The following is a 19,652-nucleotide window of genomic DNA, read 5'->3' on the forward strand; positions in this document are numbered from 1 at the left end:
AGCATTGTCCCAGTGAGGAAAGGATGATGGAGACTATGATTCCCCCCACAAGTCAGGATGAGACTCCGGACGAAAAAAATAAAAAAGGGGAAAAGAGGCCATAAAAAAAATAGAGAAAAGGCCCAAATAAAAAAATATAATGAGAGAAAAAGAGAGAAGGGACAATGTTACTATCCTTTACCACACTTGTGCTTCAAAGTACCACCATGATATTCATGATAGAGAGTCTCTCATTTCGTCACTTTCATATACTAGTGGGTATTTTTCATTATAGAACTTGGCTTGTATATTCCAATGATGGGCTTCCTCAAAATGCCCTAGGTCTTCATGAGCAAGCAAGTTGGATGCACACCCACTTAGTTTCTTTTGTTGAGCTTTCATATGCTTATAGCTCTAGTGCATCCGTTGCATGGCAATCCCTACTCACTCACATTGATATCTATTGATGGGCATCTCCATAGCCCGTTGATATGCCTAGTTGATGTGAGACTATCTTCTCCCTTTTTGTCTTCTCCACAACCACCATTCTATTCCACATATAGTGCTATATCCATGGCTCACGCTCATGTATTGCGTGAAGATTGAAAAAGTTTGAGAATGCCAAAAGTATGAAACAATTGCTTGGCTTGTCATCGGGGTTGTGCATGATTCAAATACTTTGTGTGGTGAAGATAGAGCATAGTCAGACTATATGATTTTGTAGGGATACCTTTCTCTCGCCATGTTATTTTGAGAAGACATGATTGCTTTGTTAGTATGCTTGAAATATTATTATTTTTATGTCAATATTAAACTTTTATCTTGAATATTTCGGATCTGAATATTCATACCACAATTAAGAAGATTTACATTAAAATTATGCCAAGTAGCACTTCACATCAAAAATTATATTTTTTATCATTTACCTACTCGAGGACGAGCAGGAATTAAGCTTGGGGATGCTTGATACGTCTCCAACGTATCTATAATTTTTGATTGCTCCATGCTATATTATTACTGTTTTGGACATTATTGGGATTTATTATCCACTTTTATATTATTTTTGGGACTAACCTATTAACCGGAGGCCCAGCCCAGAATTGCCGTTTTTGCCTATTTTAGTGTTCCGAAGAAAAGGAATATCAAACGGAGTCCAAATGGAATGAAACCTTCGGGAACGTGACTTTTGGAACAAACAAGATCCAGGAGACTTGGACCCTACATCAAGCAACCAACAGGGAAGCCACGAGGTAGGGGGGCGCGCCTACCCCCCCAAGCGCGCCCTCCACCCTCGTGGGCCCCCTGTTGCTCCACCAACGTACTCCTTCCTCCTATATATACCTACGTACCCCAAACGATCAGATACAGAGCCAAAAACTTAATTCCACCGCCGCAACCTTCTGTATCCACGAGATCCCATCTTGGGGCCTGTTTCGGAGCTCCGCCGTAGGGGGCATCCATGACGGAGGGCTTCTACATCAACACCATAGCCTCTCCGATGAAGTGTGAGTAGTTTACCTCAGACCTACGGGTCCATAGTTATTAGCTAGATGGCTTCTTCTCTCTTTTTGGATCTCAATACAATGTTCTCCCCCTCTCTTGTGGAGATCTATTCGATGTAATCTTCTTTTTGCGGTGTGTTTGTTGAGACCGATGAATTGTGGGTTTATGATCAAGATTATCTATGAAGAATATTTGAATCTTCTCTGAATTCTTTTATGTATGATTGGTTATCTTTGCAAGTCTCTTCGAATTATCATTTTGGTTTGGCCTACTAGATTGATCATTATTGCAATGGGAGAAGTGCTTAGCTTTGGGTTCAATCTTGCGGTGTCCTTTCCCAGTGACAGTAGGGGCAGCAAGGCACGTATTGTATTGTTTCCATCGAGGATAACAAGATGGGGTTTTTATCATATTGCATGAATTTATCCCTCTACATCATGTCATCTTGCTTAAGGCCTTACTCTGTTTTCATGAACTTAATACTCTAGATGCATGCTGGATAGCGGTTGATGAGTGGAGTAATAGTAGTAGATGCAGGCAGGAGTCGGTCTACTTGTCTCGGACGTGATGCCTATACACATGATCATACCTAGATATTCTCATAACTATGCCCAATTCTGTCAATTGCTCAACAGTAATTCGTTCACCCACCGCAAAATACTTATGCCCTTGAGAGAAGCCACTAGTGAAACCTATGGCCCCCGGGTCTATCTTCATCATATTAATCTTCCAATACTTAGTTATTTCCTTTGCTTTTTTACTTTGCTTTTATTTTACTTTGCATCTTTATCGCAAAAATACCAAAATGTTTATCTTATCATATCTATCAGATCTCACTATCGTAAGTGACCGTGAAGGGATTGACAACCCCTTATCGCGTTGGTTGCGAGGAGTTATTTGTTTTGTGTAGGTACAAGGGACTCGCGCGTAGCCTCCTACTGGATTGATACCTTGGTTCTCAAAAACTGAGGGAAATACTTACGCTACTTTGTTGCATCATCCATTCCTCTTCAAGGAAATCCAACGCAGTGCTCAAGAGGTAGCAATTATTTTTGGAAATAATAAAAAATACTGGCAAAAGATCAAGACCAGGGGGCCCACACCCTAGCCACGAGGGTGGGGGCGCGCCTGCCCCTGGGCGCGCCCCCTACCTCGTGGGCCCCCTGGTGCTCCTCCGACCTCAACTCCAACTCTATATATTCGTGTTCGGAGAGAAAAAAATCAAGGAGAAAGATTCATCGTGTTTTACGATACGGAGTCACTGCCAAGCCCTAAAATCTCTCAGGAGGGCTGATCTGGAATCTGTTCGGGGCTCCAGAGAGGGGAATCCGTCGCCATCGTCATCATCAACCATCCTCCATCACCAATTTCATGATGCTCACCGCCGTGCGTGAGTAATTCCATCGTAGGCTTGCTGGACGGTGATGGGTTGGATGAGATTTATCTTGTAATCGAGTTAGTTTTATTAGGGTTTGATCCGTAGTATCCACTATGTTCTGAGATTGATGTTGCTATGACTTCGCTATGCTTAATGCTTGTCACTAGGGCCCGAGTGCCATGATTTCAGATCTGAACCTATTATGTTTTCATGAATATATGTGAGTTCTTGATCCTATCTTGCAAGTCTATAGTCACCTACTATGTGTTAGGATCCGGCAACCCCGAAGTGACAATAATCGAGACCACTTCCGGTGATGACCGTAGTTTGAGGAGTTCATGTATTCACTATGTGTTAATGCTTTGGTCCGGTACTCTATTAAAAGGAAGCCTTAATATCCCTTAGTTTCCGCTAGGACCCCGCTGCCATGGGAGGGTAGGACAAAAGATGCCATGCAAGTTCTTTTCCATAAGCACGTATGACTATATTCGGAATACATGCCTACCTTACATTGATGAATTGGAGCTAGTTCTGTGTCATCCTAGGTTATGACTGTTACATGATGAACCGCATCCGGTATAATTCTCTATCACCGATCCATTGCCTACGAGCTTCCATATATTGTTCTTCGCTTATTTACTTTTCCATTGCTATTGCTATCATTACCACTACTATCATATTACTTTGCTACTAAATACTTTGCTGCAGATATTAAGTTTCCAGGTGTGGTTGAATTGACAACTCAGCTGCTAATACTTGAGAATATTCTTTGGCTCCCCTTGTGTTGAATCAATAAATTTGGGTTGAATACTCTACCCTCGAAAACTGTTGCGATCCCCTATACTTGTGGGTTATCACTGGACTCCCAAGAGTCGCTGCTGCTGGAGCAGCCGCGAGTGGGGCGCACCTCATCCTGGCGCTCCCCTTCGGGGCAACACTCCAAGCGGCGACCCTCCGCGTCGAAAGCCTTGAAGAACAGCGTGGAGGCGTCATCGTAGTCAAGGTGGATCGCGGGGGCGCCCTCCGCACGGCAGACCCGTGCGACCTTGCCCCAGCCATAGGTCATGAAGATCTTGCCGGTGGAGACTGCTTCAACGTCAGCTCCAGTCGCCGGGGCGTCGCAGTCGGCATGCTGCAACCAGAGCTCGAGAGGTCCCCTCGGTGGCATCATGTCGGAGAAGAAGTGCGGGAAGCGGATCCAGGAGCTTGGGGGCATCGCCGCCCACAGCACGAATTCGCGTGAGGAGTCCGAGGCATGAACTCCAGGAGCAGCGGCACTCGTCATCGCGGCGCATCGACCTTGGCCGCAGTGCGCACGCCGATGCTTGTTGTTCCTTCCTCCCGAGCCCCCGGCTTGGGTGTACAAGGGAAATGGATACCCAGGAGGAGTCCGCTCGCACCAAGGCCTCATCACCACCTACATCTCCGCGGCGTCGCGGCAGTGGACCGACCCCTTCTTCAGCGGAAGCAGTGCCGACACGTCAAGGGGAACCTTCCCCTTTTCCTCGGCCGAAAACCTATGGATCGGCGCCATTGAAGTTGCTGCTAGCAGAGGAGAAGAGGAGGAAGAAGCAGACGGGATGGGAGAGATGGGCGACGGGGCCCCTGCCTCCTCCCCATTTATAGCAGGAGAAGGCCAACCAGCACCCCCATGATCACAGGTAATGATGGTTTTCCTTGCATGTTGCAGGGACTTGTCAAGTCGGGCAGTTGCCGAGGTTGCGTTAAGAAGCGAAGACGCCCACATCCAATAAACCGCCACGCGTCAACCGAGGCCGCAGGCTTTTGGGGTCCGTGGCACTCCGTGCTTGACCCTTTGGCTTTGCCTCGAAGCCACGCCCGAGCGCGCCTTGGGCTCGGGGGCTACTGTCGGTGTTCTGGGAACGGGGGTCCCCAGACTTGCCTGCCTGCGGCCCACGGCGTGGCTGGGCTGGCAGGTTCGTATGGCCCATCTTCATCGACAAGACATTCAAGACCCTCGCGAGGGGCCAAGCCTCATGGGGCGGACGATGCCAGACCTCCTCAAGAGCGGCCTCGCCAGGCGGGCTCGCAAGGGGCGGAGAGATCAAGGCAAGGCAAACCTCGCGAGGCCCTCATGACGTGAGCCATGACGATCGAGACCAGGCGGGCGCCAGTGCGTGCAGCGTCCTTGTTTCCTCTTTAGTGCTAAGGGGGCAAGCGCAGGCGCGGAGTACCGAGGCATCAAGTAAAGGTTTCCATATTGGTGCAACCAGACCAAGACCAGAAGGACGACAAGGCGGAGGTCACCATGGAGCCCAAGACGGCGTCATCACCAGAGCCTTTTGCAGGCGAACACCACCTTTTGTCAGGATAGCTTGTACTGGCTGTCCCCTTTCAAACTGGCCGTTGTTGGCTCCCTTCCCGCTCAATATTTGGAGAGAGGACCAGGGCCTCTATAAATAGGACTAGCCACCACCGTAGAGGAGAGAGATCATCTTGGACCGGATCCACCCCACCAAGGCCACACACAAGTTCGCCAAGCACAAGAACACCTCAACCTCAGGAGGCTGTTCTTCCCCTTGTACTGTTCATCAGTAGCCCAAGAGGCAATCCACTAGCACCACACTGGAGTAGGGTATTACACCACAACGGTGGCCCTAACCAGTATAAATCTTGTGTCTTTCTGTGTTGAGAGTTCGTCGTGTTCGTCTGCGAGATCTTAGAGAGCTAGGGCGTGGATCGATAGGGAGAAAACCTTCGCGCGCACCCCAGTGTTCGAACCTTAAGGGTCTGCCGGAACCCTAGATCCGACAGTTTGTTTTTGGGCATCCTATGAAGACGCACTACTCCGATTTGGGTTTGAGCTTATCAGTTTGAAACCTTTTCACATAAGCATCGCAACTCCAAACTTTAAGAAACGACAGCTTTGGTTTCTTGCCAAACCATAGTTCATACGGTGTCATCTCAACGGATTTAGATGGTGCCCTATTTAACGTGAATGCAGCTGTCTCTAATGCATAACCCCAAAATGATAGTGGTATATCGGTAAGAGACATCATAGATCACACCATATCCAATAAAGTACGATTACAACGTTCGGACACACCATTATGCTGTGGTGTTCCAGGTGGCGTGAGTTGCGAAACTATTCCACATTGTTTCAAATGAAGACCAAACTCATAACTCAAATATTCGCCTCCGCGATTAGATCGTAGAAACTTTATTTTCTTGTTACGATGATTTTCCACTTCACTCTGAAATTCTTTGAACTTTTCAAATGTTTCAGACTTATGTTTCATTAAGTAGATGTACCCATATCTGCTCAAATGATATGTGAAGGTCAGAAAATAATGATACTCGCGGCGAGCCTCAACACCTATCGTATCGCATACATCAGTATGTATTATTTCCAATAAGTTAGTTGCTCGCTCCATAGTTCCGGAGAATGGAGTCTTCGTCCTCTTTCCCATGAGGCATGGTTCGCAAGCATCAAGTGATTCATAATCAAGTGATTCCAAAAGTCCATCAACATGGAGTTTCTTCATGCGGTTTACACTAATATGACCTAAATCGCAGTGCCACATATAAGTTGCACTATCATTATTAACTTTGCATCTTTTGGCTTCAATATTATGAATTTGTGTATTACTACGATCGAGATTCGATAAACCATTTATATTGAGTGTATGACCATAGAAGGTTTTATTCAGGTAAATAGAACAACACTTATTCTTTGACTTAAATGAATAACCGTATTGCAATAAACATGATCCAATCATATTTATGCTCAACGCAAACACCAAATAACATTTATTTTAGGTCCAACACTAATCCTGAAGGTAAAGGCAGTGTGCGATGGTGATCTTATCAACCTTGGAATCACTTCCAACTCTCATCATCACCTCGCCCTTAACTACTCTCTATTTATTTTGCAACTCCCGTTTCGAGCTACTACTCTTAGCAACTGAACCAATATAAAACACTGATGGGTTGCTATAAACACTAGTAAAGTACACATTAATAACATGTATATCAAATATACCTTTGTTCACTTTGCCATCGTTCTTATCCGCCAAGTATCTAAGGCAGTTCCACTTTTAGTGACCATTTCCTTTGCAGTAGAAGCATTCAGTTTCAGGCTTGGGTCTATCTTTGGGCTTCTTCATGTGATTGGCAACTTGCTTGACATTCTTCTTGAAGTTCCCTTTCTTTCCCTTGCCCTTCTACTTGAAACTAGTGGTTTTGTCAATCATCAACTTTTGATGCTTTTCTTGATTTCTACCTTCATCGATTTCAGCATCACGAAGAGCTCGGGAATCGTTTTCGTCATCCCTTGCATATCATAGTTCATCACTAAGTTCTAGTAAATTGGTGATAGTGACTAGAGAACTTTATCAATTACTATCTTATCAGGAAGATTAACTCCCACCTGATTCAAGCAATTGTAGTACCCACCCAATCTGAGGACATACTCACTGGTTGAGCTATTCTCCTCCATCTTGTAAGCAATGTACTGTCAGAGGTCTCATACCTCTCGACACAGGCATGAGTATGAAATACCAATTTCAACTCTTAGAACATCTTATATGTTCCGTGGCATTCAAAACATTTTTAATGTCCTGGTTTTAAGATGTAAAGCATGCTGCACTAAACTATTAAGTAGTCATCAAACCGAGCTTTATCAAATGTTCATAACATGTGCATCTGCTCCTGCAATAGGTCTGTCACCTAGCGGTGCATCGAGGACATAATTCTTCTGTGCAGCAATGAGGATAATCCTCAGATCATGGACCAAGTCCGCATCATTGCTACTATCATCTTTCAACTTCTTTTTCTCTAGGAACATATCAAAATTAAACGGGAAGCTACATCACAAGCTACTGATCTACAACATAGATATGCAATTACTATCAAGACTAAGTTCATGATAAATTAAAGTTCAATTAATCATATTACTTAAGAACTCCCACTTAGATAGACATCCCTCTAATCATCTAAGTGATCACGTGATCCATATCAACTAAACCATGTTCGATCATCACGTGAGATGGAGTAGTTTTCAATGGTGAACATCTCTATGTTGATCATATCTTCTATATGATTCACGCTTGACCTTTCGGTCTCCAGTGTTTCGAGGCCATATCTGCATATGCTAGGCTCGTCAAGTTTAACCCGAGTATTCTGCATGTGCAAAACTGGCTTGCACCCATTATATGTGAACGTAGAGCTTATCACACCCGATCATCACGTGGTGTCTCAGCACGAAGAACTATCGCAACGGTGCATACTCAGGGAGAACACTTATACCTTGAAATTTAGTGAGGGATCATCTTATAATCTATACCTAATATTAAAGGGGTGATTGCTTCTTACTCCCGAATTATGGTCCGTTTCTTCGTACGTCACAAGATTTTTTGTCCGTCGTCGTCGTAAGACGCGTTCGGTATTTCGTAGGGTCGCTAGGCTGGGCCTTTGTGCATTTTTGTGTCTACCTGGAGCCCACATAGGTGGTAAAAAGCAGGGGAAAAAAATGTGTCCGGGCCAGGATTTGAACTCGCAACCACAAGGCCATGTGAATTTTGCGCAACCAGCCGAGCTAGGTCAATATTTCGTTAGAAACGCAATGTTGTCTAATCTATTAAATAGTACCACCTCGCCTTTTTACATCCAATCCTTCTAACTTATATAGGTCTTTCAATTTTCTGGATCAAGGAGTCATCTCAAAAATCAATAAGTGATGGGTAAAGGTTGAGTTCCAGCTCTGGAGAGGATTTGAAGCCACGTTTCAACGTGGAGGGAGAGAAATAAAGAAGGAAAGGATTTGAGAAGGAATTGAGCAAGAATAATAAGTAAAGTAGTCCATGCTTCCATGCTTAAGGAAAAAAGGAAGGTAGTGCAAGCTTGCCTCAACATGACAGAGAAATAATGAAGCTTATTTGGAAAGAGATTGGGAAGGATTTGAGAAGGAATTGAGCTAGAATAATAAGGAAAGCAGTCCATGCTTAAGTTAAAAGGAAAGCAGTGCAAGCTTGCTTCAACATGATAGAGAAATAGGGAAGCTTATTTGGAAGAGATTGAGACAAGGATCCATGCAGGAAGCTAATTTGGTTCATTGTGAACAGGGAAAGAAGGAAGCTAATTTGGAAATGAGTGAATAATAAGGAAGATGCACGCATGTTGAGCATAATATTGAGAGAGTGCCGGACCTTGGGGATTATAACATGTACTTCCGCATTAACCGTATATGTGGGTGAATAAAATATACCCTAATCAATACTGCATTTTGATCAACTCTCTCTCTATTATAAGCCGATTTTTTGTTCTTGTGTTTTTTTGCAAAAGCATTATGGTGTCTACTCATTAGTGAAGCATGGGCCGCAAGTTGAACACTGCATATATTCCCCCCACACAAAAGTACATAATTTTGTTAGACGTTTTGTAAAGATGGTTGGCTTGAAAGAACAATTCTTCCTCATGTTAGGGACATTCAACTATACTTTTTTTTGAGAAACAATACTAATTGGATTAGGAGTTTCAGCGTGCGATGAATTTTTATCATATTGTAACACACAACATAGATGTAATTTTTAATACTTATGATGTTTTTATATTACCATGATATTTAATAAATAGATCAAAAGTTATTGAAAAATATTTTTAATTAGATCAATTTACTCTGAATCATACCCCATGTCCTATAAGCTCTACGCCATGGTCCTTAAATTATGCATCTTTCTTGGTCATGAGTGACCATTGTCCCTTCACATAGTTCCTTAAACCACCAAATAGTGGTTCATAAGAACTGGTATTTTCCCTGTTGCAATGCACGGGCATCTGTGCTAGTGCTACTAACGTACTAAGCAAAATAAGATGCATAAAGGGTAAACATCACATGCAATCAAAATATGTGACATGATATGGCCATCATCATCTTGTGCCTTTGATCTCCATCTCCAAAGTACCGTCATGATCTCCATCTCACTGGCATGACACCATGATCTCCATCATCTTGATCTCTATCAATGTGTCGTCACATGGTCATCCCGCCAACTATTGCTTTTGCAACTATTGCTATCGTATAGCGATAAAGTAAAGAATTACATGGCGCTTGCATCTTATGCAATAAAGAGACAACCATAAGGCTCCTGCCAGTTGCCGATAAGTTCAATAAAACATGATCATCTGATACAACAAATTATATCTCATCACGTCTTGACGATATCACATCACAACATGGCTGCTACGGGCTTAACAAGAACTGTTCTTACCTACGCATCAAAAACCACAACGCAGTATAGTGATTGCTTTTTTGATCTTCAGAAAGAACCCTGTTCATTGAAGCTGATTCAACTAAAGTTGGAGAAACGGACACCCACCAGCCACCTGTGTGCGACGTACATCGGTAGAACCAGTCTGTGTAAGCGTACACATAATGTCGGTCTAAGCCGCTTCATCCAACAATACCTCTGAATCAAGAATCAACTAGTGACGGCAAGCAATATGTATATACCCACGCCCACAACTCCTTTGTGTTCTACTCGTGCATATAACATCTACGCATAGACCTGGCTCTGATACCACTGTTGGGGAATGTAGTAATTTCAAAAAAATTCCTACGCACACGCAAGATCATGGTGTTGCATAGCAACAAGAGGGGAGAGTGTTGTCTACGTACCCTCGTAGACCGTAAGTGGAAGAGTTATGACAATGCGGTTGATGTAGTCGTACGTCTTCACGATCGACCGATCCTACTACCGAAAGTACAGCACCTCCACGATATGCACACGTCCGGCTTGGTGACGTCCCACGAACTCATGATCCAGCAGAGTGTAGAGGGAGAGCTTCGTCAGCACAACGACGTGATGACAGTCATGATGATGCTACCGGAACAGGGCTTCTCCTAAGCACCACTACGATATGACCGAGGTGGATTATGGTGGAGGGGGGCACCGCACACGGCTAAGAGATCAATGATCAACTTGTGTGTCTATGGGGTGCCCCTTCCCCCGTATATAATGGAGTGGAGGAGGGGGGAGGGCCGACCCTCTGTGGCGCGTCCTGGAGGAGTCCTACTCCCTTCGGGAGTAGGATTCCCCCCTTCCCTAGTTGGACTAGGAGAGAAGGAAGGGGGAGAGAGGGAGGAGGAAAGGGGGGCACCCCCTTCCTAGTCCAATTTGGACCAGAGGGGGAGGGGGCGCGCGGCCTGCCCTGGCTGCCTCTCTCTCTGTCTCCACTAAAGCCCATTAGGGCCCATATACTCCCCAGGGGGTTCCGGTACCCCCCAGTACTCCGTTATATGCCCGAACTCACTCAGAACCTTTCCGATGTCCAAACATAGGCTTCCAATATATCGATCTTTATGTCTCGACCATTTCGAGACTCCTCGTCATGCCCGTGATCACATCAGGGACTCCGAACAACCTTCGGTTCATAAAAACACATAAACTCATAATACCAATCATCACCGAACGCTAAGCGTGCGGACCCTACGGGTTCGAGAACTATGTAGACACGACCGAGACACGTCTCCGGTCTATAACCAATAGCGGAACCTAGATGTTCATATTAGCTCCCACATATTCTACGAAGATCTTTATCGGTCAAACCGCATAACGATATACATTGTTCCCTTTGTCATCGGTATGTTACTTACCCGAGATTCGATCGTCGGTATCTCAATACCTAGTTCAATGTTGTTACCAGCAAGTTTCTTTACTCATTCTGTAATGCACCATCCCGCAACTAACTCATTAGTCACATTGCTTGCAAGGCTTATATTGATGTGCATTACCGAGAGGGCCTAGAGATACCTCTTCGACAATCGGAGTGACAAATCCTAATCTCGATCTATGCCAACTCAACAAACACCATCGGGGACACCTGTTGAGCACCTTTATAATCACCCAGTTACGTTATGATGTTTGGTAGCACACAAAGTGTTCTTCCGGTATTCGGGAGTTGCATGATCTCATAGTCATAGGAACATGTATAGGTTATGGATAAAGCAATAGCAACAAACTAAACGATCATCGTGGTAAGCTAATGGAATGGGTCAAGTCAATCACATTATTCTCTAATGATGTGATCCCGTTAATCAAATGACAACTCATGTCTATGGCTAGGAAACTTAACCATCTTTGATTCAACGAGCTAGTCAAGTAGAGGCATACTAGTGACACTCTGTTTGTCTATGTATTCACACATGTACTAAGTTTCCGGTTAATACAATTCTAGCATGAATAATAAACATTTATCATGATATAAGGAGATATAAATAACAACTTTATTATTGCCTCTAGGGCATATTTCCTTCAGAGAAGATCATGATGAAAATGTTGAGTGGCTCTCATATGCATTATTGTTGATTTAACAAAGAGCCCATATTACCTTGTCTTCTCCTTTGAATAAATGTTTGCAGATTCCAGCTTAGTCCAATGCACATGCACTATTATTTTATCCACACTGTTCGCTCGTGCAGGTGAAAGTCAATAATGACGATATATGATGAAATGATTGAGATGAGAAAAAGCTGGTATGAGCTCGACCTATCTTGTTTTTGTAAATGCGATTAGTTCATCGTTCCTGATTCAGCCTATTATGCATGAAACTTGTTTGCAATGACAATTAGAGATTATAGTTACTCATGCCATGCTTAATTAGCTAGGAGATTATAATGGTTTATCTTGCGTGCCAACATGGAAATTAAAATGGTTGTGATGTAGTATGACAGGATGGAATTGTAACACCCCGGATGTAACTTGCCATATTTGTAACTCCGACTCTTGCCAGAGATTCCCTTCGTGGTTGGGTTTTGTCTTTCGTTTTGCATTTTGTTCATGTCATGCATTTCATATCATGTCATCATGTGCATCGCACTTGCATAAGTGTTCGTCTCATGCGTCCGAACCTTTTCCCCGTTGTCCGTTTCGCAATCCGACACTCCCACATGCACCGGCACACCCCTCTTGTCTCTTTTCGTGAGCGGGAGTAAAACATTCTCAGAATGGGCCGAGATTTGTCAAGTGGGCTTGGTACACCACCGGTAGACCGCCTGTCAAATTTCGTTCCGTTTGGAGGCCGTTTGATGCTCCAACGGTTAATCGGGTAACCGCAAAAGCCTCTTTTGTGTTGCGGCCCAACACCCCTCCAAAACAGCCCAGTAACCCATTTAAACTATCTCCATGTTCTCCGCCGTTGGATCACGATCGTGTGGGCGAAAACCTCACCTCATTTGGACACTCCAAACTGCTTCTACCTATAAATATGTGCCTCCCCCCGAAAAATTCACGGATGAAACCCTAGCCATCTCCCTCCAACGCCGCCGGACACATCCGCCCGGACCGGACGCGTCCGCCGCCACGCCCGCAACCAACCACGCATTGCCACGTGTCACCGTCACCGAATCCCACCGCGCGTCGCCGCCGGGCCCACCGAAGCCCAGATCCGCCCCGGACCGGGTCGCCGCGCCGCCGCCTCCCGCGGGCGCTCCGCCGCCCCGTGCCCGCTCCGGCCGTCGCTCGTCACTCCGCCCCGCCACCCGAACGCCGCCGTCGCTCCGCCGCCGGCCGCCGCCATCCACGCCTACCGCCGTCGTCCCCACGCCGCCAACCCCACTCCTCGTCGCCGGCCTCCTCCTTCCCAAGCTCCGGCCCCGCTCCATCAAGCTCCGGCCGCCGCACCAGCCCTCTCCAGATCTGCCCTGCCTTGTTTTCCGTGCTAGGTCAACCCTAGATCCGGAGGTGATTTTGCACCAAGTCCCGAGACCTCCCAAATATTTTTATGCCTACTTTGACCTGCCATATCTCAATGACCGTGGCTCCAAATCATGCATATGATATGTCGAATTGTTCGCCTCGTTGAGATCTTCATGTTAAAAGCATTTCCATGCATGTTACTGTCCATTATGATGCCATTTTCATTGATGCAAGAGTGCTATAAAATGTTAGCTACTGGTACTTATCAGATCATGGTGATTTTTGTCATTTTTGTTGCATTTGATGTGTGCATCATATGGGCATGAGGTCTACATGAGTTTTGAACTAAAACATGCCATCTTTAAAGAGGTGGAAAGCCTTGTATTTTTGTGATATAGGTGGTGACTAGCACAAGAATGCAAACTAGGCTCCATGATGTTGCTGTTTTCAGGGACCTTACGATTTTGCTGTCTTTTTCCTGCTGTTATTTTGATGCCATGTAAACTTGATACTACAGTGAGATCCATGCTTATTTGAGATACTTCAGTAAGTATGTTTTGAACATGTGGTTATGCTCTATCCATTCATGCCCCTGTTTGCAATTATGAAGTGCCCTAGCATGTCTATTTCTTACCCTACTTTTGCTATAAAATGTTCCTGGCAGAATGTTAACATGTTAATCAGTATTGCCATGGTTGTTGCTAGTGATCCATGCATCCTATGTACTTGATCTTGCCATGGTTAGCTTCGTGAAAATGTCATCTTGCTATTGGTATGCTTATGTTGTCATTTGATGCTTTGTGGTGAGTGGCATGAGCTCGACAAGGTTGCTATCGTAAATCATTTATGCCATGCTTTGTTTTTCTGCCAAGTCTGAAACTGTTAATCAAAACTTGCTATGTTCACATGGTGCCATCATATTTCTTTGCCTTTTTGTCTCATGTTCAGTAAGGGACTTTGTTCTATGCTTTTATTATAATCATGACATGCCTCTTTTGCTATGATATGTTCCTGTAGCATGTCGTTTGCTTGCTCTAAACATTGCTTCCTGATGTTATTTTTGACATGTTAGTATTTTCACCAAGTCTGTGAAGCTGATATCTTTTGCACTTTTGCCCATGCTTGTTTGAACCTGTTTTGGTGTGTTTTAGCCATAGCTCAGTGTTCATGTTTTGTCAAGCATCTCATGTACATCACTACCATATGCTTTGTTGTTATGTTGGAGTGCAGTAGCTTAGTTTTTTGTTGCATTCTTAGTGCCATCATGCTGTTAATCGCAGTTTTGCATCATTTTTGTTTTGCTTGCCATTTGCAAACCGTGCATCCGTTTACGGTGATCTTTATATCGATTTCAACCGAAATCATCTCATCTTTCCAGCGGCATACTTGGTTTGCGAAGTTGACGCCTTGATTACTCTTTCCCTTCCGGAGCTCGCATATGCATTGCATATCATATCTTGCATATCATGCCATGTATTGCATCATGTTGCTTGTGCATTGCACCGTGATTGATTGTTGTTCCATTGCTTGTGTTCTTGCTTTGGGTAGAGCCGGGAGACGAGTACGTGAATGAGGAACCTGTTGAGTACACTAACAAGGATCAAGTTTTTGACAACTCTGAGAACTTTGCAGGCAAGATGACCATACCCTCGAAATCACTTATATCTTTGCTTTGCTAGTTGTTCGTTCTATCGCTATGTCGCACTACCTACCACTTTCTATATCATGCCTCTCATATTGCCATGTCAAACCTCTAACCCACCTTCCTAGCAAACCGTTGTTTGGCTATGTTACCGCTTTTGCTCAGCCCCTCTTATAGCGTTGCTAGTTGCAGGTGAAGTTGAAGTTTGTTCCATGTTGGAACATGGATATTGTTGGGATATCATAATTATCTCTTATTTACTTTAATGCATCTATATACTTGGTAAAGGGTGGAAGGCTCGGCCTTATGCCTGGTGTTTTGTTCCACTCCTGCCGCCTTAGTTTCCGTCATACCGGTGTTATGTTCCCTGATTTTGCGTTCCTTACGCGATTGGGTGTTATGGGAACCCCTTGACAGTTCGCTTTGAATAAAACTCCTCCAGCAAGGCCCAACCTTGGTTTTACCATTTTCCTACCTACCACCATATACCTTTCCCTTGGGTTCTACAGACTCAAGGGTCATCTTTATTTTTAACCCCCCCGGGCCAGTGCTCCTCTGAGTGTTGGTCCGAACTGGGCAACCTGCGGGGCAACCTCGGGGCAACTTGAGGGCTGGTTTTACTCGTAGCTTGACCCATGTGGTGTGCCCTGAGAACGAGATACGTGCGACTCCTATCGGGATTTGCCGCACATCTGGCGGCTTTGCTGGTCTTGTTTTACCATTGTCGAAATATGTTGGGGATATAGCTACCAGGTATGACCCGCCCAGGAGGGGCCGGGTCAACCCCAATGGCGGGTTACAAAAGAAGCCCAGTAACATTCAAGGCGATAGTTTATTAAGAATTATAGAAGGCCTAAATCCCAGAGGCGGCTTAAGGCCCAATATTGTAAACCGCCATTGTAAGGAAAGACTTGTAAAGAAAGGCATGTAAAAGAAGTCACCGAGCCGTACACGTTTTATAAGCCGGCCGAGACTCTGTAGGCCGCCAGCCGTCAACCCGTGTATATAAGGGGACGACCCGGCGGCGGCTTAGGGCAAGAGACAACAACTCGAAGCCAGGACAGGCATATTCGCTCCCTGGTCTTCGAAACCCCAACAATTCCAAACACAACTAGACGTAGGCTTTTACCTTCATCGTAAGGGGCCGAACTAGTATAAAACCTCTCATGTCCTTTGTCCCGATTAACCCCTTTAAGCTTCCTAGTTGCGATGGCCCTACGACTAAGTCCTTTCGCTAGGACATCTACCGTGACAATTCCACGACTGTTGGCGCCCACCGTGGGGCCAGCGCATGGTGGATTTGATTTCTTGAAGGGAAACTTCAAAGGGCTCAAGGGATACGTTGTGGGCCGAATGACCAAGAGTCGTCGCGGCAAGCTCTACATCGACGATGTAGGTTGGGGCCCCGAGGCCGGCTCAATTGAGTATGGGTTCCGGGTCCCCTTCGGCGAGATTCATGTCTTCATTGGCCGGATTAGCGAATTGGGCCCTGAGCCAGACGTCTGCACCAACATCATCAAGACGGCTCAGCGCGCGAGGCCCGTCCCGGCCCGACCCGCCGTAAAGCGTGCCTTTGTGGGTTGAATCCATGGAGGTGAATACTCGGAAGGATCAGTAGATGGCGGTGAGACAGCCATCTGTTCTGATGCTATGTCATCAACAGTTGAGACGGATTCTTTGTATCAGCTGCAGGATGGCATGCTTGGGGGCTGTTCCGATGGCAGCAGTATTCCGGACCCCTTTGAGCCGCTGAATCAAGCCGGAGTCTTCATGGCAGGCACTCAGCCCGGGAAGAACTCCACGACTGCAGCAGCAACAACCACCGGGCCGGCAGCGGCCGGGTCAGGAGACCCCGCGTGCCCCCAGCTCAGATGCTAATGGACCTCATGGATAAGCTGATGACTCTATTGACTGCCATGGTAGAGCCGGCGGATAAAGCTCAGCATGACGCGGAAGTGGCACGGGTACACGAAGAGATGGCATAGGCCAAGGAAAATTTAGCAGCAGAAGAGGCCAGGATGGCCGCGGAGCGTGCGGCTTTGGACGCTTGTGCTCAGCAGCTTCAAGCGGAGACTTTCCGACTCCCGATGGATCTGAACGCGTCAAACGAGGTCATGAGAAGAAGGCATCAGAAAACTCAATCACGTCTACCTATGACGCTCGATCCTAGGAACCTTTTCCATACACCCGGGGCCGGTCCAAGTAACCCGCCGGAGGCAAATCGGATCACGACACCCGGAGCACTGGTTCAGCCGCGGGCCATGGAACCACCTCGTATGTATACTGCTCCGCCTCATTATGCGCCAACACCACCAGGTCACTTCTCCAATCCTTTGGAAAACCTCATTGCTACGTCGGCTCGTTTGGCTGCTCTCCCGATGGAAGGCGACTCTCTGACAGCAATCGAAACACGAAGGGTGAGAGAACTTCTTCAGACGACTCTGGTGCAGCAGGATGCATACTCTTACAGTCGAGACAGAATCCATTCAACCCCTCGCCAGAGCCGGAGCCCGAGCTATAGCAGGCATATGGACTCAGCTGATATGTCAAGCAATGCTCAACGCCTTAACCAACCGCGCAGGCATGAGCCGGTGCAGGCTGGAGCCCTTAACTTAGCGGATCAGGAGAGGATCCGACAAGAGGCTGAGCGGGCGGTTCAATTGGCAGCTGAGCAGGCGGCTCATCAAACTTTTCCAGCTTATTCAGCAACCTCTGTTGAGGTAGGAGTAGCCACAATAATAGGAGGTGTTCCTTGCCTGGTGACGGCTATACGTAATGAGCGCTTACCAAAAGACTTCAAGGGGCCTCGTAAAGTGCCTAACTACACGGCCGATTTGCAGCCTGGGGCATGGATTGAGAGTTACGAGATGGAAATGGAGCTGTTGGAGGTCAGCGATGCAACAATGGCTAAGTACTTCACCATGATGTTGGATGGAACGGCTCGCACTTGGTTGAAAGGGTTGCCACCCAATTCCATCGGCTCATGGGCAGAGTTGAAGGCCCGGTTCATTCAGAACTTGAAAGACACATGTAAGCAACCTATGTCAATCGTGGACCTGACTAATTGTAAGCAAGAGGAAGGGGAGTCCACAACCCATTGGGTGCGCCTGGTCAAGGAGATAATACATTCATCTGATAAGATGGATGCTGGCTCGGCAGTCTTAATGTTGGAGAAAAAATGCCATTTTGAACCTCTGAAGCAGAAGCTAGGGCGGCTGAAGCGTGACTGCAATGACATGGGCCAGTTGATGGAGGCCCTGGTCAAGTATGCTGACTCTGACAATACCAAGGATCCCGTGTCTCATGAAGAAAAATAGGGAAGGGAAAGAAGAACGGCAACGGCAAGGGTCACCAGCATAACCCGGCAAATCAAGGAGGTAATAAACGTAAGGCTGACGAATTTGTGGCTAACACCAATGCACAGGGAAACAATCAACGGCGCAAGGGCAGGCAACCCCCTCGGTCAGGCGGGTCAGGTCCCACCCTCGAGCAACTATTGAATGAACCTTGCCCAAGACACGACACCCGGGAGAAGCCAGCCACCCATTTGTGGAAGGATTGTACAATCATGAAGGCATTTAAAAATTCAAACACATTTGATGGAAGTCACGGGCCTGGCAGCGGTTCAGGCGGAGGCGGTTTCATGGCCCGGGCGTCGGTTCAGGTGGAGGCGGTTTTCACGGTCAAGGACATACGGGTAACCAGGGAGGTTATAATCCACAACCCGGCCAAGGTAATCAGTAGCAACAGTCCGGATATCAGAGCAACCCAAAATAGTTGAATAGTGGGCAATACCATGTATTTACCACTAGTTTATGCAAGAGGGACCAGAAGCTTCATAAGAGGGCTGTCAATGCCGTTGAGCCGGCGATTCCACGTTATTTAAGGTGGTCAGAATAGCCTATTGTGTGGTGCAGAGAAGATCATCCTCCCCGGGTTTATAATCCGTGTCACTTAGCCTTGGTAGTGGCACCTCAGGTTGGTGGATATAAATTCACTAAAGTGCTCATGGATGGAGGCAGTAGCATCAACATCCTTTACTATGAGACGTTTCGTCGGATGGGATTGACTGATAAGAGTCTTAAGCAATCCAACACTGTTTTTCACGGTGTTGTACCTGGCAAGTCGGCATACCCAGTTGGTAAGATTGAACTGGAAGTAGCCTTTGGGGATCAATATGATTCTAGGGCTGAGAAGTTAACTTTTGAGGTGGTTAAGATCAAAAGCCCATATCATGCTCTATTTGGACGGCCGGCTTACGCCAAGTTCATGGCTCGGCCATGTTATGTATATCTGCATCTCAATATGTCAGGTTATAAAGGCACCATTACAATACACGGAAGCCAGAAAATAGTGAAAGCACAAGTGCTCCCTAGGTGGTTTTGATAATTGATGACAACATATCTCTTGTTGGACTAACACTTCTATCTAGCATGTTTCAGATAAGTTCAACAATGGAGTGGCATGGACTAAAGGTTGTGGGAACTCCTTAGAT

This window comes from Triticum urartu, chromosome 3 (genome assembly GCF_003073215.2).
Source record: "Triticum urartu cultivar G1812 chromosome 3, Tu2.1, whole genome shotgun sequence".
In the NCBI taxonomy this organism is placed as follows: domain Eukaryota; kingdom Viridiplantae; phylum Streptophyta; class Magnoliopsida; order Poales; family Poaceae; genus Triticum; species Triticum urartu.